Below are 25638 nucleotides of genomic sequence, written 5' to 3'. Positions count from 1 at the left end.
ACAGTAGATAAGGGCTCAGCTGCTCATCAAAACACCAATGGTTCAAACCCACCTACCACTTCAGGGGAAAAAAGACATGGCAGTCTGCTTCTATAAAGATTGTACAGCTTCAGAAACCCTTTAGGGGAAGTTTTAATTTGTTCTACAAGGTATTTAAGAGCCAGAATTGATTCAATAGCACAAACAACAGCAATGGCCTCTGTGGCCCCTAGTCTCAGCCATGCATGGATGCACTTGGCTTCCTTAATCTTCTATAAACTGAGCACCAAGTTACTGTCGCCAATCCAGGCTGTTTACCTGAGTTCAACCCTGTATCTGGCTGCCCACTGACATCTCCTTTGCATGGCCTATGGGCACCTCCTACTCAACTCACCCGAAGCGAAATTTAGCACCAATCCAAAGCTCCTCTCTCTGCATCCCTCTCCTCCTTCACTCCCACTTCCAATTGTTCTTCAAGTCACTTCAACTCTACTTCTAATTTGATAAAACTCTTTACTGTGGTTTTAATGGAAGCATACAGAGTAAATCATTTTCCACTCAACAATCCACACACATTTTGTTTTGTGCCATTGAGTGCAGTCCCCACAATGTACCAGCACTCTTCTCACTTCCTGTCTGTGCTTGCAATTTACATTTAGCCTTTGTTCCCATCCCTTTGTACCTGGAACTTTATCCTTGGGTGAATGAAGAAAATCAAAGGTGTATGGAAACCAAGGAGTAATGAATCATGTGATGCTTAACCTCCATGACTCTGAGCCCAGAAGTAGATGATACTTGACTATCACTGCTGACTTATTTTGCCTACTGATCCCTTTTTCAGAAAGCAAAAAAAAAAAAAATTACTCAAAGCACTCTGGTAATTAAAAATGTTTGTACTACAGCCCACAATCCAGGATAAAGTGTAGGTATATGCTTTTGCAACACCCCTCCCCCACCCCCTTATGGGTTGTTTCAGTGCCTTCAGGGGATGGTATCACTCACTTTGGGAAACACTGGAAGGATCACAATATAGAGTCCTGAATAGACTGGGAGACAAATGAGGTCTGACCGAGACTGGTTGACCCTCTTCAGGTTTGGAACTGAACTCACCCCAATGACTGAACTTTCAACTAAACGGGTGACCAAGAATACCAGGGAGATATGCACTTTTTATAACAATCAAACCTATAATCAACTCTACTTTCCGAATGGCCCTAAAACCTGTCTATTGTATTGCTACTGCTTTCTTGGTTGATTTCCCTTAAGGCTTTTCCAACAGCCTATATTATTCTTTGCCCACAATGCAGTCTCTGTACTAATTCTAACTGACAAATACAAAGCACAGATATGATTCTTTTACTTGCATCTGTTAGGTCCTTCAGTAGAGTTCCACCTCAGGGTCTGGGTCTTATCTCTCCCCAGCTCTCTCTCAAAACTCTTTGATATTTCTATACACCACATCATAGAAAACCCTTCTTCTGGTCTTTACAGGTTCAAAAGAATGCTTTCAGTAATGTACTGTTTCCAGCAATGTCCAACTCTACTTTCATTTGGTCAATTCTTCCTCAACCTTCAAGACATAGTGAAAGCGAAGTGTTCCCCTCTATCAAGATTCCCAGTGCTCTATACCCCAACCTGTTTTTTCCCTATCACAGTCCCTACCCTACTTTCACAATGCTTGGACTATTCTATTAGGTCCTGAGACACGTAAGAGGCTGAGACCATATCTTTATTCCGCTTGTTTGCAGGTCTCAGCACAGGTCTCAGCATATATTAAGTGCTTTATAAATTAAAGTATGATCCCTATTCAGAATCTGATAAATGCTGGGGTTTTTTCCAGCTAGAATATACTGGCCCAAATGATAGTCAAGGTGAGGGAACTACAGCTACTGTTTCCCACAGTGAAAAAGAATTTTCTACAGTCCATTTCTCCCCTACCGTTTTGACTTCTGTCAGGTAAGAGATGTGCACTGGGGTGGTCTTTAGGTGTTTGCTGATGTGGAAGAAACTTTGCAGTTAATTAGAAGCTCTGGTTAAAGCTGAATTTCCTTTACAGTGCTCCTGGGAGGAAACACAAAATTAACGGTTCAAGGTTACTATTAGAAAAATGGCCTGTTTCCTTTAGGTTATGCCTCAGGGAGGTTGTTCTTCTGCCATTTGTACAAAGTTTCCCCTTCCTTCTGACCTGAGTACACTTGCCACCTGCAGGCTGATCTCGCCAACAAAGGCAACAGTTCTCTCAGGTCAGGTCCTGCTAATGCTCCCTCTGCCTATCTCCCAGCAGCAGATGCTAGGACATCATTTCCACCTGGCTTAACTGAGAAGTGAGAAATGAAGGAAGAATGAAGATGGTTTTATAAGTGTCCATCTTTCATAAAGCAAAAACAAATAAAGGCCCCATATTAGTAGTTGCACAGATGCCTAGCAGTCTCAGGAACACTCTGAAAATATCATTAGGGATGCCCAGAGTTCCAAATCTTACTAGGATACATCGATGAAACAGGAGGTTTTGCCTATTCCTCTAGAGAGAGTACTGTTTCTTGGAAAGTTCCGACGCTGTAGTCCATTCGATAATCTGCATAAAATGTCTTCTTTCTGGCAAAGGGTATTCTTTACCTTCTTAGAACTAATCACACAAGCACTTTTCACTCTATTAGAAGTCGTTTCCTATTGAAAATAGTGTGGTGTGTTTGACTTAAAGGAAAACTAAACCAGTTCTTGCAGTGTTCAGATGTGGACAATCACTTCAGCTTCATCACCAGCTGGAGGGTTCTTCTATTGCCGGCTTCCCGAGGATGATTTAAAAATTACAGAGAAGTATGTGCAGACCTGGTGGCACTGTGGACTAAGCACTGGCCTGCTAATCACAAGGTTGGCAGTTCAAACCCACCTACTGTCCCATGGGAGAAAGATGAAGCTGTCTGCTCCCACAAAGATGTAGTCTTGGAAACCTAAAGATCAGATGCTAGCTGTCCTATATATATATATTGACTTGATGGCAGTGGGTTTGATTTGGACATGTAGAAGACTTTACCTGGTTGGCTGAAAAAGTTAATTCTTTGGAGCTTGAACTTGCCTTCTTTGGGTGTATCTTCACTTAAATTATACTAATAGTAAAGGCAAAAGCAATTGGGAAATTCTAGTTTTGCCATGTTCTTGTTGAAGTTCATCTTGTAATAAACAACGGATCAGAACTCTGAAACACTCTGCTACCCTCTTCACACACAGCAAAGGCACAGCTCCATGTGTGCTTTAGAAATCAGGAAAGGAGATGGTTGGGATCGAGAGTGGACAGAGGGACAGGGAAGTGACAAGACACAGACAATGAGAGTTAGGAGAGAGACTATGGAGCGTCTCCCTCTCGAGAGTGGGTGTGGAGTCAGTGCCACCCTCAGGACCAACCCCTCCGAGCCTAAGAAAGTTAGGTCATGTCTTCAAGAACTGGCATCTGCGAAATGAGGACCATAAGATCAACTTGTTTGAGTGACTGTGAGAATTACGAGAGTAAAATATGGGTGGAGTTCGAGTCCTGTAGAAATGACTATGAAATGGCAGTTGGTAACTGTTGCTTTTTTTGTCATGTCTGGATTCCTGATCAATCATTCCCCCTGAATCCTGGGTAAAGTACATTCATGGAAACATAAACGATTGTGGAGTTGAAGAGACTTGCTCTAAGACCACATACACATTTACAGCTGTAAAGCCCTGTGTGCCCGGATGCCTCTCCAGCTCCTCCTCCCATCATTAACTGTCCATCCCCCACCCCAAAAAATGACCTGCTAACCACGGCTCTGTGGTTACTATCTTCTGTGGCAGAAAGACTTGTTGAAAAGTACTTTAGTCTTTTAGCACAGGAAGTCTTAAGCACGATTTCTTGATATTCTTGACTACAAGTACAAATAGCATGGACAGATAATATGTGCAACATAGTGACGTAATAGGAAACTAAAAGGATTGCAGAAGCCACAGAAGGAAAGTTCCATTTAAAAAATGACCAATCATTTCTCCAGTTCTCTCTAGTAATTTGCAAGCTGCTCCCTTGGAAAAGCCCACAGAAAAAAATGTCTCCAGATATATAAGCCCCAACACTTCCAAGGGAGTCAGATGGGTAGATTTTATATCAATTTGATGTACTTGTGTGAAGTTAGGGGTGGAGTTCAATCTGTCAATCAGGTCACAGTCTGGTGATATCTCCTTTGGGAGGATGGCCTACTTTTTTTTAACATTTTATTAGGGGCTCACACAACTCTTATCACACTCCATACATATACATACATCAATTGTATAAAGCACATCTGTACATTCTTTGCCCTAATCATTTTCAAAGCATTTGCTCTCCACTTAAGCCCTTTGTATCAGGTCCTCTTTTTCCCCCTCCCTCCCCGCTCCCCCCTCCCTCATTAGCCCTTCATAACTTATAGATTATTATTTTGTCATATCTTGCCCTATCCGGCGTCTCCCTTCACCCCCTTCTCTGTTGTCTGTCCCCCAGGGAGGAGGTCACATGTAGATCCTTGTAATCAGTTCCTCCTTTCCAAACCACTCACCCTCTACTCTCCAAGTATCGCCCCTCACCCCCTGGTTCATCATACACCCCGGATTCCCTGTGCCTCCAGCTCCTATATGCACCAGTGCATAACCTCTGCTCTAGGGAGGATGGCCTTTTTATGAAAGACTCCATGGAGAATGTCTCTCTCTCTTCTTTCCCCTTCTTCCCGCTTGCTTGGATCCGGCAGTTGCCAATCCTGGACACTATTGGTGCCCTGCCATGTTCCTATGGACATTGGATCCACACCGGATGCATCCACTGGCTTGTGATCTTCCAGCTTACCACTCCCTCCTCCCTGCTTCATCCAGTTGCAGCTCTGTGAGTCTGGAGGACCTCCAGCTAGTACATGACCGATGGGTTTGAGTTGCACTGGGCTGAGCCTCTGCTTTCTCAGTACACAATTATTTCTTGATGTAAAGCTTCTTCTTATACATACACGAGTGACACTGGTTTTATTTCTTGAGAAAACTCAGCTGAACATAGGGAACATGTCATAACCGAGCAAGGGGGCTGCTTAAGCTGGATGTTTTAAGTTTGTCTTTCAGGAGGAGAATATTCTGATGAAGTTACAACTTATACCAGCATTTTTGACTCATATGTTCAATTGGATATGAGTAGAATGAGGGCAAAAAATGGATGAAGAACATGGAATGTGTGAGGCACAGCTTGTTTCACAGACCTCCAAACACCCAATAAGGAAGATTGAAATAAAGATGAACTGGGAAAACTGGATGGGGCTGGTTAATTCTTATCAAGCCTGCCTTACTGAGTCTTGACAAGTTTAATGTTGGCTGCTCCAACTATCAGTGACCTTTCTATTCGTGTGAAGGTGCAGGGTAGGTAGTGGAACAGGGAAGCCCTGGGGAAACTATGCTTCAAACCAGTTCTATGGAATGGTAGGTATGTGGAGCTTGGGAAACAGTAATATTAAGTGCAGTGAGTCCTGAGGGTGACAAAACAAGAGCGCTATCTACTACTAAGGGACCTTGCTCCCCACATGACTGCAGAAGCACCAAGGTTGGAGCCAGAGTCACAGATGAGGTTAGGGCTGGCGCACCCAGCCCAGCCCGGTTATAAACACGCAGCTATCAAGCTTCCAAGGACTAGAGGGACTTGCTGACCCTCACTCATTTAATCATGTTAAAGAAACATCATCATTGCTACAGATTCCTTAGGTGTAATCTTTGTTAAAAAAAAAAGAAAGAAAACAAAACAAACCATTTCATTGTGATTTAGGGACGATTTACAGAGTGGTTCGTCAGTTTTGCATTAGAAAATTTATAACTTTATATACATTTACTTTTAATGCATCCATGTCAAACCACTCAACGTACCAATGCTTACCCTCCTTCTTCCATTTCTTTCCTGTTTCCATTCCTCCTTTTTGAACATACTGTCCTTAGGTAAGTGTTGCCCTTTTGATCTTAAATGGTAGATTCGTCCCCATGGGGGTGGGTTCCATTCTAGAAGTGAAGGATGACTTTGGGCCATGTTTTTTTGGGTATCATCAGTCTCTATCTGACTAATAAGCCTCATCTCTTTTATAATTTTGAGTTCTGTCTCACATCTTTCGCCTTCTAATGTGATCTTTTCCAGAGCTCCTGGGTACCATCTAGTTCTCCTGGTCTCAAAGTTGTAGACTAACGGTTGCATGGACTCATGGACTAACAGCTTCCATGTGTCTTTGATTTTCATTCTTAGTCTTTCCCCAGGGAAGGGAGAGACCAATATTTATGCTTAGATGACTTTGCATGAGCTTTCAGGACCCCAGTCACTAGTCTCACAGTAGGACATAGAACAGTGTCTGTGAACTATGTTGTGCCAATTGACTTCGCTGTCTCCCAAGACTATGGTCCCAAGCACTCCCAGCCTAGCAACTAATTCCCTCAGGTTGTTTATATCTAAGAAGATTTAACAAATGCACCCTCTCTATGCTCCACCACATTAATGGATATATTCACAGGAAAGGTAGACACACACACACACACAAATATCCTCTGCCAAACACATGTATAATTATAAATATGTCATATATACATATGGTATATAAATATGTGTGTGTCTATGTACACATACAATATTAGTGGGTATTTGGAAGGCTGAGAGGTAAGTCTTAGTTCTCCATGGTAGTGTCCTTCTTAATCCTCATCCCTCATCCATTTTTTTGGTCCGCATTCTACTCATACCCAATTGAACCGATCATCCACAAAAGCTGATATAAGTTGCAACTTCATCAGAATATCCTCTTTGTGAAATAGCTGTAACTGTATTTAATCTGCCAAGGTAATAGGTTTAAGTGAAACAGAGCTGACATATCCAACTCACAAAGTATTATATTTGCATTTTATTCTCTTTGGTAGATGGAATTGACATTTGCATATGATGATAAATGCTAAATCATCAATAGCTTTTATTGGGGTTTGCTGCAGTGATCTCATCATTCTGTAGGCATAGAGAAATATCACAGTGAATACACATGAGCACGCAACACTGTTTGGGGTATGTTCTCCTCAATAGTTAGTCTGCATTCACATGACATTTCACTTATCCAGGATTCAACTATTTAGCAATCACTTTGCTTTTCTGGAGGTAGATTACAGAGACAAGAAGAAGAAGCAGAAGCAGAAGCAGCAGCCGCCGCCTTTTAAAAAGGCAACAAAGTCATCCTTAGGGTTCACTATGGGTCAGATCCTTAGAGAACTCCTCAAATGGTCAGTCAGCCCTAGTTGGATGCAGTTCCTCTAAATGCAGGATCGGCTGGTGCACGGATAGCCAGGAGCACTCAGGCACTTGCACCATGCAAAGCTCTACCCCTTTGAAAGGGTTGTGAAAGCAGGAGATGGACTCTTAGATCTATTTTTGTAAAACACCTGCTCAGGAAGGCGACTGTTGGGTGTGTTGGCTCCTGTAGGGAATGGGAGGTGGGACCATTGGCCCAATGAGAGTTACTACTCCTGAATCTGAAATTCTTCTTGGTTTCTAGAGACATACCTATTTGGGAGCCATTTCTTGAGAGATGAGGTCATCTGAATTGAGCATTGAAGAACAAAGTGCTAAAGGAACCCAGAGACTTTCAGGAAACATTCTCATGCTGGCAGAGGGCTAACAGTTAATAGCATCCTCCATAGAGATCCCCATATCCAGGACAAGTTTAGAGGGCTAGACCTATTTTTGAATGGTGGTCCAATAATTCTTTGGGGGGGATAATTTAAGGAAGATGTAGGAGCATAAGCTTGACTCAGGAGAATGGCATCATAATTCAAGGGGTGGGTATATGTGGGGCCCAGGATGCCTTCTACTGTGACAATTATCCTTTATTCCTTTCTCCTCTTCCTTATCTATTCATCCTCCTTCAAGGTCAAACCTCAGATCACAGGGCTGAGTTCTGAAAACAAGTCAAAGGCTTAAGAAATACTGACATGGAGGCTAGGAGAACTTAGGGGCCAAGGTAACCGAATAAGGAACAAGCCAGTGAAAGCTTCTCTCCCAGTAGCAGCAGTGCATCAATATCTAGATCAGTGGTTCTTAACCTTCCTAATTCCACAACCCTTTAATACAGTTTCTCATGTGGTGGTGACCCCCAACCATAACATTATTTTCACTGCTACTTTATAACTGTAATTTCACTACTGTTATGAATCAGGAAACTCCTGTGAAAGGGTTGTTCCCACAGGTTGAGAACCGCTAATCTAGATGGTGGTAATGACCAAGGGTGGAAATAGCAAAGTAAGAATGGTAGGAATTTCAGTCTGTAGTCAGCACCAGTGCCCATGGCTACAGCAGTGCCAGCAGCAGGAGTTTGCCCTTAGAGACAGGCACAGTGACAATGTGATATCATCAGTGTTAGCAGCAAGTAGAGGCTGGCAGACAAGAATGCCATGAGCTTTGGGTATGATAGGAGGTGGTGACAGTGGAAGGATGAGACATCTCATAAGGGTTTACATGGAGCAGAAATCAATGGGGATAGGCATAACCCCCCTATTCCTCAGGCTACTTCTCAGAATATCTAGGGGAGATTTTTCATGTGACGGGAGGACTTATCATTATTGGTGGAGATAGAATCAAGTACTCTAACATGACCCGGAGAGGCTGCCTCTCTCAACAGACTGCCCCTGGCATCCCTGTGAAGAAAGGCATATGAAAACCAGGGCAGTCTAACCTGCCTCACCTGCAGGTGACCACTCACTGTCCTTGTTGATTTGTTCATATGTCTCCTCTTTAAGCCCCATACTCCTCGAAGAAAGGGACTATATTTTCCTCAGCATTATCCACTCCCGCTTCAGTACTGTGCCAGGCAAACAGCAGATGCTCAAGTGTTTGTTGGATATATAGATAAATGCATGAATTAATCATCTGTTGTCACAAAGGTTATGGTCATCTGAAATAAGGTTGGATAAAGAAATTATAAATCTGCCCAAGGGCCTTGTCCAGAATGAAGGGATGACCCAGTCAGAGCTCTTTGAGACACTGGGCTGCCCATGGGTGAGAGGAGTCGGCTTGTCCATGGACTGCTCAGAAGCCCCTCAGAGCTCAGCCACTGAAGCACTTTGTGAGGATGTAGGTGTTCCATTACAGGGCCCCAGACTCTGAGATTAGAGTGCCAGCCCAGGCCCCAACTACTATCAGATCTCCGTAACAGAGAAATTCAAAGGCAGAAGAATAACCACCACCATTCCATTTGTTTGTCATCCTGTGAGGGCTTGTATGTTGCTGTGATGCAGGAGGTGATGTCATCCAGTGCTTTAAATACCAGCGGGGTCATCTACATGCACATAGGTCAGACTTCAGCAAGGCTTCTGCACTGAGACAGGCCTTGATGAAGAAAGGCCTGGTGGTTGACTTACACAATTTAGATAATGAAACCCCTATGGATCACAGCAGAGCTTCATCTGCTGCAGTCAGCAGTCACAACATCCAGCAATACAATGGACTGGAACACATCGCTGAAGCAGCTCATCTCTCACCCCCAAGTTTGTCAGGCATAAAGTATGTGTATCCTTGTGTATACATACATGTGCGCACACGTGGGCATATGCAAGTATAGAACGTGAATATAGGAGCCCTGATGGCATACTGGGTTACTCGTTGAGCTGCTAACTGCAAGACCAGCAGTTTGAAGCCACCAGCTGCTCTGCAAAAGAAAGAAGGAGCTCTCTAGTAAGAAGAGTCTTGGGAACCCACAGAGGCAGTTCTAGTCTGTCTACGGGATTGCTCTGTCAGAACCAACTTGATGACAGTAAATTCTGAGAATGTTCATATATGTGACACAAAAATTAAGTGCTCAGCTGCTAACCGAAAAGTCAGCAGTTCTAACCTGCCCTGTGGGAGAAAGATGTAGCTGTTTGCTTCTGTGAGGTTATCGCCTTGGAAACTGTGAGACAATTCTACCCTGTTCTGTAGGGTCCCTGTGAATCAGAATTGACTCAATGGTCACAGATAAATTCGAGTGTACAAACATTCATGTGAAATCTCGTGTGTGTGTGTGTGTGTACATGGGTAAAAGTTTATGTATATTCATGTGCAAATGCGTGTGTGTACCTAAGTGGGTGTTTGTATATTGCGGATTGAGAGAGCCTATGTTAGATACAAGGTCAAAGATGCTGCATTCATTTCATCCTTACATTGGAATGAATTTTTTGTTTTTCTCTTTCACTGAAAACACATTATTATTCTAAAAGACTGGGTAGGATGTTATTTTAAAAGTAACTCTAGTTGTTTAAATTTACAGCCCTGAAAAATGTCCAATCCGAGGTCCAAATCTATTCTCTGGCCCTGAGCCCAAAGTGTTTTCATTAGATAGAGAATTGGATACAATTTCATTCACTTGAGCTTTTGCGCTCAGTACTTTGTTCTTCAGAGACAAGCTAACAAGTGTCAATGGCCATGCTGGCCTCAAGAATGCGCCTCCTTTCCTCAGATGATCTATTTAAGTTGCATTATTGCCATTTAAAGATGGCCTTCTACTTGCAGACAAATTTGCAGTGAATGTATGAAGAATGCTGATTTTCCCCCTACATGGTTTTGCTTCTATAGTTAGTAGCTTGCTTGGGGGAGGGGGGAAATAAAAGAATTCTTTAACTATTTTCTTTGAAGCCACTGGCAAAACAGAGGCTATCTTTAAGAACTCCTAACCTTGGCTTTGCTATCATTAAAGGGGCTTTTGCGAAACTATACTAAGATTTACATAAGTTTAAAAAACAGTTAATGAAACCCATTGTAGTTTTTCCAATAGCAATACTAGCAAATTAGAAGGAAAAAGATATGCTCAAAGTCATTAGGATTAGGAAAATGCGAATGAAAATCATAATGAGAAAACAATTCAGGCCCATTAGATTGGCAAAGCGGACCTCTGAGTACAGCAAGTGTGGACATGGCTCTCACGGTGGCAGCACTGATACTGAGGCGGATTTTGAGGAGCTCTTCCAAGAATGGCCTGTTAGTGAGAAGAGTAGAAAGGGTGCTGCCGCATCTCCTCTCCACTCAAGCCCCTGGAAGGGCCAATCCTGCAGTAGAGAGGGTGCTAGAGGTATTCAGGATCTGGGGGTCGCCACAGAATTTTTCCATCTTCTTCTCATCTGTAGCCATGTTGTTGAGCTCTTCTTTTGAGCCACTGTTGGTCTCCAAGCTCTCAGGCTTGGCTCCCAAGCCTTCCATGACCAGCAGCAAGTAACTTGTTTCTGTGGGGCCCTGCTTGTGGGGTGCTAGTAGCCTGGGCTGTGGAAGGGGTGGCTATAGAGGAGTAAGTATGGGCAGCCACCCCCACCGAGCCCCAGAGTCAACAACTGTTACCTACTGATCCCCAGGTTCCCTAAAGTGCCAGCCCTGAAGGTAGGGCCTTTGTGTCCAGAGCATAACAGTTCTAGGAAGATAGCAGTCCGAGGGGCTAGGCTTTCCACCTAAGCAAGTTGGTAAATGAGAAGTACCGTATGTGCTGAAAAACTTGGGTTCGGCTTATACACGGGTCAGTGGTACCCCGGCGAAGTGTAACATCTCGCGGGTGATTGCAGTTCCTCCGCTGTTCATTCAAAGCCCCGCTGACACTGCAGGGCTTTGAATGTTTGTTTACTCACATCTAACCAATCAGAGCCGTCCTATGATGTGATCAGCTCCAATTCGCAGAAACACCCGTAGTGATTCACTTACACCGGCAGCTGAACTGGTAAGGATGGGTCTGTGGCTGCGCTCTGTCTCTTCCCTCTGGTCTCCGTGTTAATTCACATGCTGCATTCCCCACCCTAGGCTTATACTCCAGTCAATCAGTTTTTCTGGTTTCGCAGGTAATAATTAGGTACCTCGGCTTATACTCGAGTATATACAGTAGGTAGTTCTTTTCATGGGTCTAAAAACCTATGAAGCCTACCAAGTCGGCACAATTCTTCTTTCCAAATTAATTTTATTCAAATTATCACCCCACTTCCTTTCAAGTCGACTTCATTTGCTTTTCTGCTATTCTATGATTTCCACTGTGGCACATCACTGCCTTTGTTTGTACACTTCCCTTTTTTTTTTTCCTGATTAAGGTCAGACTCTAGAAGGTTCATTTGCATCAGTCCAAATCACTGTCCCTTCCGGTCCCTAGATATGTGGAAGGATCCTGAAGTCACCAGGCAATTCCCAAAGAGCCAACTTGAGGCAGCCTTTGAGACTCTAAGCTCTGCTGCAACCTCTAAGTCACTTCTTTATTTGGTGAACCTCTGTAATTAGTGTTGTCGGGTGGAATCAATGGAGGGTTAGATGGAGGAGAAATAGGACACTGGTCTTTACAAGCACCATAGTGAAAGCGTGCCACTTTGGTGGTGTCCAAATTAAAAGCAGAAGGTACTTTTCAAACAAAGTGGATACAGTAGATCTTGAACCAGGTTCTTATTCTTCTTACCCTTTGTTTTCCACATGTGTACTTTCCCAACAAGCCTACTTATTGTTATACTTATAGCTATGAGATAGCATTCATTCATCAACAGCAATGCAGCATTTTTACTACTAATGTCATGAAAAACACAGCTACATGACAGGGTCTAAAAGCTTGTGAGTAGTCAACTAAGTTGCAACTAATTGTCTCTCTTCATCCACAAAAACAGAGGAGTGATGAAAATGCATGAATGCAATCAGCCCAATGCACTACTGGGTTTTACGAACATCGGTCTTCATGACCCTGAGACCACAAGAACTGCACGGTGCCCAGCAATCGCTACCAACTATTTTTAAAAGGTTCATACTGCAGGATTCTGGACAAAACAGAAGAAAAATGAGGAACAAAATGGAAACTTAAAAAAACATTTTTAAGACCAGGCCTACTGTTTAGAGATTGGTTGAACCTCCAACACTTAGTGACTCTTCGGGTCTGGAAATGAACTCACCCCCATAAAGTACTTTTTAGCCATAACTCTAAGGAGGTATGCATACCCTAGACCAAACTATAAATAATGTGCGATGAAAAGAACAGCATTTATTCAAAGACAGAATTCAGCCGAGTTAGGAAAAGGAAAGAAGGGAAACAGGAGGCCCAGGGAGGAAGTGGAGAAGAGCTGTGCCACGTGGGGACGGCGATCAGTGGCACGAAGCAACGGATGAGACGGCTTATTGAATGGGAAACTGCGCTGCTCGGCAAACCTTCACTGAACTCACTTTAGTAAAGTTTATTGTTTTAAAGGTGTATGAAAAGGAGACAAAATAGCTGCATAGTCATGATATAATGTCCCAAGCATGATGCCTCCACACAGTGGACGCTCAGTGAACACGAAGCTGACACAAGCACATTTGTCATATACCAAAATATTACAGAAATAAAAACATTACAGGAATACTTCATTTTATTTGGACTCACTTTCTTAAATTTCATAGATACCGATTTTATTTATTTTAACATATTGAAGGTTTGTGATGGCATTGTGTTGAGCAAATCTATTGGCACCATTTTCCAATAACATGGGATCACTTCGTGGGTTTGTGTCACATTTTTGCCATTCTCAACAGTATTTCAAACTTTTTCATCATGCAATCGTACACTTAATAGACTACAGTATGATGCAAACATAAGTTTTTTTAGGCATTGGGAAACAAAAAAAAAAAAACCTTGTATGGCTTGTTTTATTGTGATCTTGGCTTTACTGGAGTGGATTGGAATCATACCTGCAATATCTCTGAGCTCTGCCCATGTAAGAAATTGCTACATACTCTAGCTGTCTGGGTTTAACCCTTATTTTCATCTGTCTTTATCTACTGGAATCAGTTTTTCTTTTCCAACTTGTTTTCTTTCTTAACTGTTCACTACAATCCCACATACATGCTACATCTCGTCATTTATCACCCCTGCCAGCTCTTTGGTCTTATTCGCAATCCAAGAAGGACCAGGAGTCTTTCCTCCCTCAGGTCAGCCTGCAGTTGCTCAACAGTGTAAGCTGTTACACTGAAGGATGAAACTATGCACAATTAAAACTCCCAAACCATCCATTCTTACCAGGAATAATGTACACTTTTGCTTGCAGGGTCCTCTGGGACCCATCACAAATAACCAAAAGTAGCAAAGAGTATTAGGCTAATGTCTTAGAGGAAGTACTCAGGATATTAATTCACAAGTTGTATCTGATTGCCAAGTTAGTCTTTCTTGCCAAATAGTGAATAATGAGTTGTGGATAATATCAAGTGTGAGAATATGATGGCAATAACAACTGCTAACTCTGAGGCAGTAGCACAGCAAACACAGCTCTAAACCTGTTATGCGCATTACCTTATTTAATTATTATTAACAATCCTATAGCACACATACAATTATGCATGAGGAAACTGAAGAGGTAAATTAACATGTCCAAGGTTACAGGCTTTGTACCCAGGCAGGATGATCCCAAAGCCTTGCTCTTATTCACCACATTATGAAATCTACTTAAGAGTAGAATTTAACAGAATGTTCTGCTTCATATCCCTTTTGGGAGGCTGATTACTCCAAGTGAAAAACATACAGAAGTAGGTTAGGAATAAGAGCCGCTCATTCCTCGCCCCCCCCCCCCCCCGTCTCTGTCTCTCTCTCACACACACACACAGACACACACACACACACAATCTTTATTTCTTTGGGGCCAGTGATAGGTGGGAAAGGAGCTAGGAGAATGAAACAGCTAATAATATGTGTTTTTAAAAAAGTAAATTTAGAAAAAAATATCAAGCAATTTAGTTGGGAGGAGATTATTTTTGGCTGCTGGGCAGGAAGGAGTTGAGTACACACTGTAAAGCCATCAAAGGTTTTTAAGCACAAAAAGCACATAATGAAAGCTCTGCTTTTAGGAAATCAATCTGCCACCAGTGAATATTATGGCCTGGAAAGGAAAAGGCTCAATGTAGAGAGGACAATTTGGAAGGGTCTATGTGAATCCAAGTGGAACATCAGTGTTCCAATGGGCAAGTGCTTGGTGACTAACTGAGAGGTCAGTGCTTCAACCCCACCAGTTGCTCCATGGAGGAATAATATGGAAGTCGACTTCTGTAAGGATTAAAGCCCCAGAAACCCTTGGGACAGTTCCACTCTGTCCTATAGGGTCACTGTTAGAGTTCCTTGATGGCAATGGACGTGATTCTACACCCCTGCAGGACAGGCGGTGAGGGGAGTCAGGAGAGTGTCCAGCAGTTGGAACCAAGAGGCTGGGAGAGTTCCTACAGGAATAATGGACAAGGCACAGAAGATAAAGGACCTGCTTGACCCCAAGATGCGTGACCACAAAGAGGTGTGTCTCATTAAGAGAAAAAGAGCTGGGAGGAGGAAAGTGTGAGATCATCTGGGGAATAACTTTTAAGAGGGAGGTTAAGAGCTGAAATTGAGATTCTTGGAAGAGCATGGAGGGTTTACATAACGGAAATAAATATAGATCTAGAAGGAAAGACGGTAGAGTAAAATCTAGCAGGATTAATATAGACTGTTAGGAAACATTTGCTTTGTTGAGACAATAAGAGGAGAAGTTATAAAAAATAAGATCAGAAAGACAAGGAAAGAGCTATGAACAGCACAACCTAGAAGCCAAGGGAAGAGAAAATGTGGAGAATGAGCAGAGTGATAGCAAACACTGAAAGCTACACCATGAGATGAGATGAGGCCCAGATGGGTCCTGCCTGTGCAACATCAGACTCCTCTAAAGGACAACATTTGCTTGGGGACCCACCAGTGGTCTGGCTGAGATTTTCTCTGGACTGCATTGTAGCCTGAGGGCCTTCAACATAGCCTTCCCTCCTTTTTCCTTTCACAGGTGTCAGACCTGTGTTATAGAAGGATCTCCTTGCCTCTCCTACTCCCTCCAACTGTAACCTGTACAGACATTCCCTCCAACAGACCTCTTCAATGCCTAATTCTCTTTTGGTATCTACTTTATGAAGACCCTTATAATAGTGGGTGGCCAAATGCCTGGCAAGCAGAGCAGTGAGATGTGACTATAGAGATGCAGACTGAGGTTCACGGTTGTGATTTTGGAAACAGACTTACAGAAACTTCCCCAAACAGTGCATAGTCCAGTGTACACTTCATCTAGTTTTCTCCAAAGGTAATATCCTATATAAATTTAGGATATTAAATCAAGAAATTAAAATTGATGTAAAACTGTTCACAAGTTCATGTGGTTTTGTACAATCAGCTTTTCATTATGTAACTAATTCATAGGTCTATTGACCTTTTACTGATTACGAAAGGCCATCTAGGTAACAGTTCTTTTCTGCAAGGTCAGTAAGATGTATAAATAAAGTTGTGGGAGCAGGAATGAATAGGAAATGGGAGCTGTCCATGGAGAAGCGCGATCTCCATCCATCCATTCATCGTCCACCCATGTTTGCACAGTATTTCTTCAGTGTCAAAAACTACACCCTGAGTTTGCTGCCTTCAAATACTAACATAAAAGTGGTGGCGGCAGCTACCACACCACTCTCTGGGCTCAGAAGAGATGAGAAACCAGGATACATACGTAGCTTGGGGGACAGAAGATATACAGATTTGTCTGGTGATCACTCTCACATAGGTAGTAATTCACCAGATAGCAGCCTTCTGCTCAATAGCCAGGATCATGCCTTTTTATGAGTCATTGTAAAGTGCCAAGCACATTGACATATACTTCATAAATGCTAAATAATAACAAATCAGTGAACCTAAAAGTATTGGATTCAGTATTCGAGACATTAAATCCAAGTTATGCTGTTCTAGAAGCAAGGCAAACAAATAAATCAACCCCAAATCAAATAAACCCCACATCCATCCCCACCCAGCAGTGGGTGTTGTCTGGAACGCTCTTTATGGGTGAGCAGTTCTCTCATTAAGGGGCACTTGTTAGTACTTTACCTGGCAGATCATACACAATGCCTGGCCTGTTTTGGAGGAGAGGTTTATGTCTAACCCATAGCAGACAACAGCGACACTATGTTCTTAAAGCTCCAATTCCCTTTATTTGATGCCATAAAATACTATCTGCCGAAGCCCTGGAGAAGAGCAACAGTAACCCCACTGAGCAATTAGACTGATCCTGGTAGGCACTCTCTGTAGGCAGTAGTGGGAGACCCTGTTTGTATTTCAAAGCCAGGATTTAGTGTTCCTTTAAGATATAAGTCTCTTCAGGGATTCCCGTGGTTCTTGGAGGGTTTAGGCACATAACCTGAAAACCTGAAATGCCACATGATCCTGTGTTGCCAACCGAAATGGCCCGCAGCATTGTCTGAGTGGTTTTCTGAGTCACAGGCCAAAGCTCGCAGGACATGCTGCTCTTCCCTATTTGTGACGGGGAGGCCCAGCCCCTTCTCTGCAGCAGCTTGCCATCTTGGTTAGACCTACATACATTTCATGGTGATGACACGTTGGGGCTCAAGTCCAGCTCTCCACCACAAATGATGAGAGACCAACTGGCTGTGTATTAGAAAGTAATGACTATGGCATTTCCGGGGAAAACAGAACAGCATGGGCAAGAGCACACTTCTCAGTGACTATCAGGAGGAGAGCCTATCGTTTCTACTGTTATTTCCCAAAGGACTGTCTTTACCCTCATTTCACCAAGAAGAGAGCCTAGGAGCCCCCACAAAATTCCTGGGCTCTGGGATCTGGCAAATGGAGTATTGAGTGGCTGACTATGCCATGGGAGGGCAGAGAGAGCCATGAATCAACAGGTACAGCTTAACCCTACACAGCGATTCCAGCCAGCTGCTTGCTTGGCCTATGACCTAGCTCATTACATCTCACAGGGATGAACGGACATGTGGGCAGACTGATGCATTCAATTCTTAGAGCAGGAGTTCTGAAACTGTGCTAGGCTCCTAATTCACCTGGGGAGCTGTTTCTAAAGGCACATTTCTGGTTCTCAACCTCAGAGATTCTGACTCTGACGACCCAGAATGGACTTTGGGAATGGCATTTTCAGTAAGCACTCCAGTGATAGAAGCTGTCCTCTAAGTCAGTGTTTTCCAACTTTTACAGAGGTGCACACTGGAAGGTCTAGGGGAATATCAAAACAATCCTGTCCAAATTTCTCACTATAGAGCTCTGGAAACTGAGTAAAGGAGCATTCTCAAGGTCACCCAATTGTTTATAAATAAACTTAGAGCTAGAAACATATAATTACAGTGCTTTTTTTGGTTGTTTTTTTAAACTAACTACATCTTTTGGTTTGGTGAACCTCTCCAGATCCTGTTGAATGTACACACTGGAATACACTTAGATTAAACATTTTTGTAATTTTTATAGCCTTTGAAACAACTCACAAGAGCTTTAGTGTTGCCAAAATGAAGGTAAGAAAAAACAAGTTCATACAGAGGCTGCTCCTACCTTATCCAAAGTCTACAAAGGAGAAGATGATACAGGGGCCCAAGAGAGTCCTTTAAGCAAGCACAGTGTCTGGGGTCTTCCAATCAGGGTCTACAATAAAGCCAAAAGTAAACAGTTGAAGAAATTGTACATGTTCTTAACATTGTATTAAAAGAACAGTACATGCTTTCCCAAGCTGTGTTAGAATCACACCAGATTGAAGTGACATTAATTATGCCCACCCTCTTCAAATGAGGTCAGTCACTCATGAGACAGGCCACAAGGTTCTGAGAAACTATGACTTGTTTCTATTTTGGTTTCTCTCTACACAAGAAAGTAAAAATTGAGTAAGCCCATGTTCCAACTGAATGGGACATCAGAGAAGGTAAGTCAAGAATAGTGACAAGATATGGGTTATTTGTTGGGCGGCTAACCACAAGGCAAGCAGTTCAAAACCATCAGGTGCTCCTCAGAAGAAATATGAGGCTCTCTATTCTTCTAGAGATTTACCATCTTGGAAACCATTAGGGACAGTTCTTCTCTGTCCAATATGGCCACGAAGAGACAAAATAGACTTGTTAATTGAATCATTCAAGAAATATTTATGGAGACCTTCTTCTATGTTCTAGACAGTTGTTTTTGCTCAGTTGTGTGTTAAGTTTTACTCCACAGAACATAAAGCTGCTTGAATGTAAGGAGGGTAAATGCATACCACCTTGGTTCTACAGTCTAGTCAACCAGGCGAAGGCCATTTCATGGTTTGCTTGTTTTTTTTTTTTGGACCAGGTAACACTTCCCAGCACTACCTAGTGGCCACAAAATGAGCACTGTAAAGGTTAAGAAGGATTTAACAACCTGGGGAGGGATCCATTCCATTTCATTCATTGAGTCGATTCTATCTCATAACCACTGTAGGTTTCTGAGACTGTAAATCTTTATAGGAATAGAAAAATCTCATCTTTTTCACCTAAAGCAGCTAATGGGGTCAAACTGCTGACCTTTCCATTAGTAGCCCAACTTGTAACCCATTACACCACCAAGGCTCCTTGCCGGAAAGTGATAGGGGAAGAAAATACCAGTAAAAGAGTTATTTGCAATTTGAAACCTAGTTACACTAGTCATTTAATGGGAAGACCGTGGTTTATTGCTGTAGCGGCAAGAGCATTCTTACTCTTATCCTCAACTGGGAATCAGGAGGCTTGGGATCAATTCTGGATGGTCTTGGGATGTAGAAGAGTTCTCGATCTTAGGACTACTGATATTTGGGGCTAAATAATTGTTTGTCTGGTTCAATGTAAGATTAGCACAGCATCTCTGGCCTGTATTCATTAGACACCAAAAATATTCTTCCACTCCCAGTTGTAACAACCAAACCTACCTCCAATATATTGTCAAATGTTTCATGGGGCAAAACCATGCCAGTGAAAACACTGTATGTAGTAAAATACAGTACATTCCTGTGGACTGATCAGGGGCGCTGTGCTGAGGGTTTTGCATATACTATCACAGTCATCTTGACACCGCCTTCACAAAATAACTATTATGCTCATTCTACACATGGTAAAACGAAGACCCAGAGACATGGGGGAAACTAGCCACATGACTGGTGAGTGTTTGAGGGATTTGAACCCAGTTATGTGACTACAAGTCTCTTGCTCATTTATTCTTTGAGTTTTTATTATGTCATGGAATATTTCAAGCATACAGGAAAGTACAGAGAATAGCATAGTAAGTAATATGCATTTTGTACTCCAATTTAACAAATGCTAATATTCTTGTCATGCTCACTTTAAATCTCATGTTTTCCTTTTGGCTACAAATACAGATGAATCTCCCTTTGAAGACGTTCTCAATCCTTCCCTCTCAATTTCCTCCTCCAAAGAGCCAGTTAACTAAGGCTTATGCCATGCCCTACTTGGGGAATGTACTCTATAAGTATACATAAACATACACATTCTTCTGTAATTTGCTTTTAAAATAACTGAACATTAGTCTTTTTTTCTTTGTTGAAATTATAATTCTAATTTTTGTCTTTTAATTGCTTAGATATAACTAACAAAGGAACCAGAAGCAAGCATAAAGGGGTCTTTGAAGATGGCCTGATCAGAATGATACGTTAGAAGCAAGAAAGACAAGACTTTGACTCATCTACTTTGGACCAATCATCAAGAAAGGCCAATCATTAAGAAATGGCATCATGTTTGAGAGAGCAGATGGCAAACGAAAGGGGGGAACCTCAATGAGATGGGATTGACAGGAGAGCCACACCAATGAACTCAACATTTCATTCTGTTATACATGGAGGTGCCACGAGTCAGAGCTGACTCGCCATCAACTAAGAACAACAACAATGAAATACACAGGTGGCAGTGTATTCTCGCATTCCCCTTTGGGTGGGCGTATGGGTTGGCTCCCGTGTTTTCAATGGACGCGTCATGATTCTGGAAACATGGCCGTGGGTGTGTCCCTTTGGGCATGCGAGCATTTCTCTGAAAGACAAAGCTAGAAGTGGAACTGTGGGCTGCAAGAAGTGCACATCATCAACATTATTAGATATTGCCAAATTGCTCTCAAAAATGATTGTACTAAATTACACTCCCTCCAGCAGATTATAGGAGTTTTCATTTCTTCACATCCCTGCCAACGCTTGGTATTTTCAAACTTTATAATGTTTGCCAGTTTGATTGGGATGAAATAGCATATAATTATTGTTTCAAAAGCTTGTGTTTTTAACCACTACTCTGTCTTGAAACTTCATTTATGTAAGATGGAGAAAATACTTTTCCCTATTTCTTGGAGTAGTTATGAATTCTCCTGGTGTAGTATGTGAATATATTTTGTAAATAGGAAGTGGCACTTTTGTATATTGCTGGTGGGAGAGGAAGTATAGTTTCTATAGCAGTCAATTTGATAAAATCAATCAAGATGTCAAATGTATATATATTTTTTATTTTGAAAAACTTCAAAATTATAGAAAAGTTACAAATTCCTATGTGCTTTTTATCCAGATTTCATGCATGTTAACACTTGCTTTATAATTCTCATTCTCTCCTCCCTCCCACTTTTCTCTTTTTCAAGATCTAGAACCATGATTTGCATTTAGGTGCCATCTCATTTTGATCTCCTTAATGTAAGATTATTATCTGGGCTTTCTTGCCTTCCCGGATCTTGAAAGTTTCTGAAATGTATTGTCTATTTTGCAGTATATTCCTCACTTGAGATTCTTCTAACGTTTTTCGTGACTGGATATGTTTTTTGCACACATGTCACAGTAGTACTATTGTACTTCTCCACGCATCATGTAGGAGTACACATGCTGTTAATTTCATCCATTATTTGCAATGTCATTAGGATCACTTGCTCATTGTGGTTTCTGCCTGGTTACTATTTTTCCTTTTGTCATTGTTAAGTATCCTTTGGGGAGATGTTTGAATACTATGAACCTATCATGTCTATGTCAGCATGAATGCATAGATTTAATGGGATTTAATGGATTTTATTGGATCACTTGGATACCCAGTCATGTGACAATTTGTTGTTGGGAGCCACTTTACAGTATCTTCTGGGCATTTTTGAAATTTCCCCATTATCCTTTGAATACTTCCTTACATCTTGTGCATTCCCAACTTCTGTCCTAGAATTAGCCATTTTCCCCAAGGAGCTCTGGTTCCACTAAGCGAAGACCAATATTTAGAAACTAAGGTTAGGGTGACGTGTATGTTTTTTACTACTGGTGCATCCCACTTTTAACCTAGCAATTTCTCTTTCAGGAATTCCTCTGGAAATACTCTCACATATTTGTTAAATGTTTGCATAAGGTTACTGAATGAAGCAAATGAGTGACATAATCTAAATATATATCAATAGGGGATTGGTTATATCAATTTGCATTCATGTGATAGAATACTATGTATCCAAAAAAGACTAGGGAGCTAATTCCAAAATATATTCCTACCACCACCCACTGACACTGAGTAGATTCTGACTCATAGAGATCCTATAAGGTCAAAATACAACTGTTCCAGAGGTTTTTTGAGACTGTAAATCTTTATGTAATTAGGAAGCTTCATCTTTTACCTAAAATATATTAAGTAAAACCAAAATAGGTAACTGTGTGTTATATGCTACTATATAATAACAAAAACATAGGTTCTAATAGCACAAGCAGCAAAGACACACATATTTATAAACACACACACATATATATACAAGTCGTACCAGATTTATGACATATTCAACTTATCAAGAACCATGCTTATAACCCATGCTTATACCGGATCATTAGTAATGCACACTACATAGTTGTACAATGTAGTGGTGTGTTACTTACTGGGGTTATCATCCTCAGTTGTTTACTTGCAGGTGTTCAAAGAATAAATTGATAAAGACACCGATAATAAAGGGAAACAATAATAAAAACAAAATGAGAGAGAGCAAGCTTTGACTTACTGATTTACAATGGACTTATCAGATAGAATCCCATCATAAGCCAGGGGCTGCCTGCATGTATGTGTGTGTGTGTGTGTGTACACGAGGGGGTACCCCCCACAATGGAATTGTGCTGGGCAGAGCAGAGCTTTCATAGTCTGCATTTTTTTCCCTTCTAGGTGTGCATCAAGAAACTCTCTCTGTGAACCCAGTGGTGTTGCCTAGAAGGGTCTCTGGTCACAGAGAATTTTTTCATAAAAGCAGTTTCCTCCGAACTTCATTTTTTGGTGATGGCTAATTTAAGAGACCAGCATGTGGCTACGAAATTTTGTTTCCTGCTCAGAAAAATTGTTGCAGAAACTATTGTGATGTTGAACACAGCTTCCAAGGGCAGTTCTATAAGAAAAACTGAAGTGTATAAGTGGTTTTATTGTTTCAAAAAATGGTGAAATGGAAAATGAAATGGAGGAAAACATGAGGGGTTCCAACAAACCGAAGGGACAAGGGAAGAATAAGTGATCTAAAATTGATGATGAGGAGTTGTATAGGGTGCTTGGGAGGTGGATTGGGGAGGGACTCGATTACAGGCAATGTAGCTGAGAGGAATTATCAAGACCCAAATGAAGGCCATACGTGATAGTGGGATGGGAGGAAATTAAAAGAAAATAGAGGAAACAACTGGGAAGCATAGGACAGTGTTAGGGGTCTAAATCCAGTCATGTATATATGTAAATATATTTATATACAATGACAGGGGAATAAATATGAACATATATTTATTTATAAAGTATTACAGTAGCAAATGGACATTGGGCCTCTACTCAAGTACTCCCTCAGCACAAGAAAAATTGGTTCTAGTAACATGGCGCTCTGTGATGCTCACCTTCCCTCACATGATTGCTGAAGACAAAATGGGTGTATAAGCAAATGTGGTGAAGAAAGCTGATAGTGCCCAGCTAGCAAAAGAGATAGCATCTGGAGTCTTAAAGGCTTGAAGATAAACAAGCGGCCATATAGCTGAGAAGCAGCAAAGCCCACATGAAAGAAGCACACCAGCCTGTGTGGTCCTAAGGTGTAGATGGGATCAGGTATCAGGCATCTAGACTCAGAACAAAACAAACAAAAAGTCTATCAATGGGAATGAGGGGAGAGCAGAGTTGAGACCCAAAGCCCATCAGTAGTCAGTTGGACACCCCCCTGTCAGAATGGCCACAAGGAAGAGAAGAGCCAGTCAGGGTGCGCTATAGCACCGGGGAAACACACAACCTTCCTCTGATTTTTTTAATGCTTCCTCCCCACCCCTCTACCATGACCCCAATTCTATCTTACAAACTGGGCTAGAACAGAACATGTATACTAGTACAGATAAGAGCTTGCAACACAGGGACTCCAGAACAGATAAACCCCTCAGGACCATTAAGGGGAGCAGTGATACTAGGAGGGTAAGGGTCTGGGGGGCAGGGAGTAAAGGGGAACAGATCACAATGATCGACATATGGCCTCCATCCCAGGGGGACAAACAGAAGCAAAGTGAGTGAAATGAGACAGGAGTTGGTGGAAGATATGAAAAAAAAAAGAGAACAATTTATAAATTTTCAAGGGGGAATGGGGGAAGGAGGGTGGGAAAGGTAGGGGAAAATGAGATGCTGGTGGCAGGGGCTCAAGTAGAAAGAAAATGTTTTGAAAAAGATGATGACAACATATGTACAGATGTGTTTGACAAAATGGATATATGTATGGGTTTTTATAAGAGCTATAAGAGCTGTAAGAGTCCCCAATAAAATGATTTTTTTAAAAAGGCGAAATGTCAATTGATGACAAACCACCTTCTGGACATCCCTTAACTTCCCGAATGGAAGAAAATGCTGAATTGTAGTGCATTTGGAGTTGGTACCACCAGGTCAGACTGTTAATAAAGTTTCCTAGCTAAGGGTTCTGAAAAGATTGCATAAAAACACTGTTGTGCTTTTTGTACGGCAAGAAAGACCCTATTTGTGGCAGACAGGGGTTCTGCCACCGTGACAGTGCACCTGCAGCAATCTTAGTGAGCCAGTTTTTGGTAAAAAAAAACAAAACAAAACAGCATGCCTCTCTTGCCCCCACACACCTTACTCACCTGATCTCGCGCCATGTGACTTTTTTTTCGTTTCCGCAAATGAAGAGGGACATGAAAGGACAGCGATTTGACAATGTAGAAATGGTGAATGAAAAAACTAGGAGGTGTTGTGAACCATCCTAATAGATGAGTTTGGAAAATGTTTCCAAGAATGGAATCGCAGATTTGACAAATGTATTAAATGTAATGGAGAGTACTTTGAAGGTGATAAGGTTATTTTGTGTAAAAAAACTTTAAATTATACAGCTTTGAAAAAAATTGTTTTGGGGGGTACCCCCTAATATATATAAACAAGTATATGTGAGTTTTTGTCTATGTACATATATATGTGTGTGTTTGTGCTGACATATAGAGTGTATATATATACACACATACAGTATAATATACAGTAAGTCAGTAAAATATGTGAATACAGGACACTGTAAAATTGTGAGAGCCATAATTTGTATACAGTAGATGTGTCAGAGATGGAAAAGTCAAATTGTTTTCATGAAAAGGAGTGACAGAAAGGTGGTAGATTATGCCCTGTCAAAATCAGGAAACTTGCAAGATCCAGAAAAATAAGGACAGCTCATTGATTTCTGCCTCTCACGGGTTTAACTTTATATATTCACTGATAAGCACATATTCCTAGAAAAGTACAAAAGAAACCAACAACATTGATTGTTTTGGGGTAGATAATTGGGTGGCTTATGAAACAAAGGGAAGACAACGTTTAAACTTATTTTTACCATTTAAATGTGGAAGTATTAAAATTAAGTGTCACATAACAAATGACCATAAAACAAGATAAATATAATGTAAGGTAGT

At 41.6% G+C, this 25638-nt stretch overlaps 1 long non-coding RNA gene across 1 annotated transcript in view; it reads left to right on the top strand.

Annotated features, from left to right (window-relative positions):
- LOC142432158 (uncharacterized) overlaps positions 1-25053 on the top strand; it is a 29614-nt gene extending 4561 nt beyond the window's left edge. Inside the window, exon 3 of the long non-coding RNA XR_012780869.1 lies at positions 20331-25053. This is a non-coding gene — a long non-coding RNA (uncharacterized LOC142432158). The remainder of the gene's footprint in view (positions 1-20330) is intronic.
- The last annotated feature ends 585 nt before the right edge of the window (positions 25054-25638 follow it).

Source organism: Tenrec ecaudatus, chromosome 18 (assembly GCF_050624435.1).
Source record: "Tenrec ecaudatus isolate mTenEca1 chromosome 18, mTenEca1.hap1, whole genome shotgun sequence".
Lineage (NCBI taxonomy): Eukaryota > Metazoa > Chordata > Mammalia > Afrosoricida > Tenrecidae > Tenrec > Tenrec ecaudatus.
Note: the sequence above shows the minus strand (reverse complement) of the source record. Positions and strands in the feature narration are given on the sequence as shown.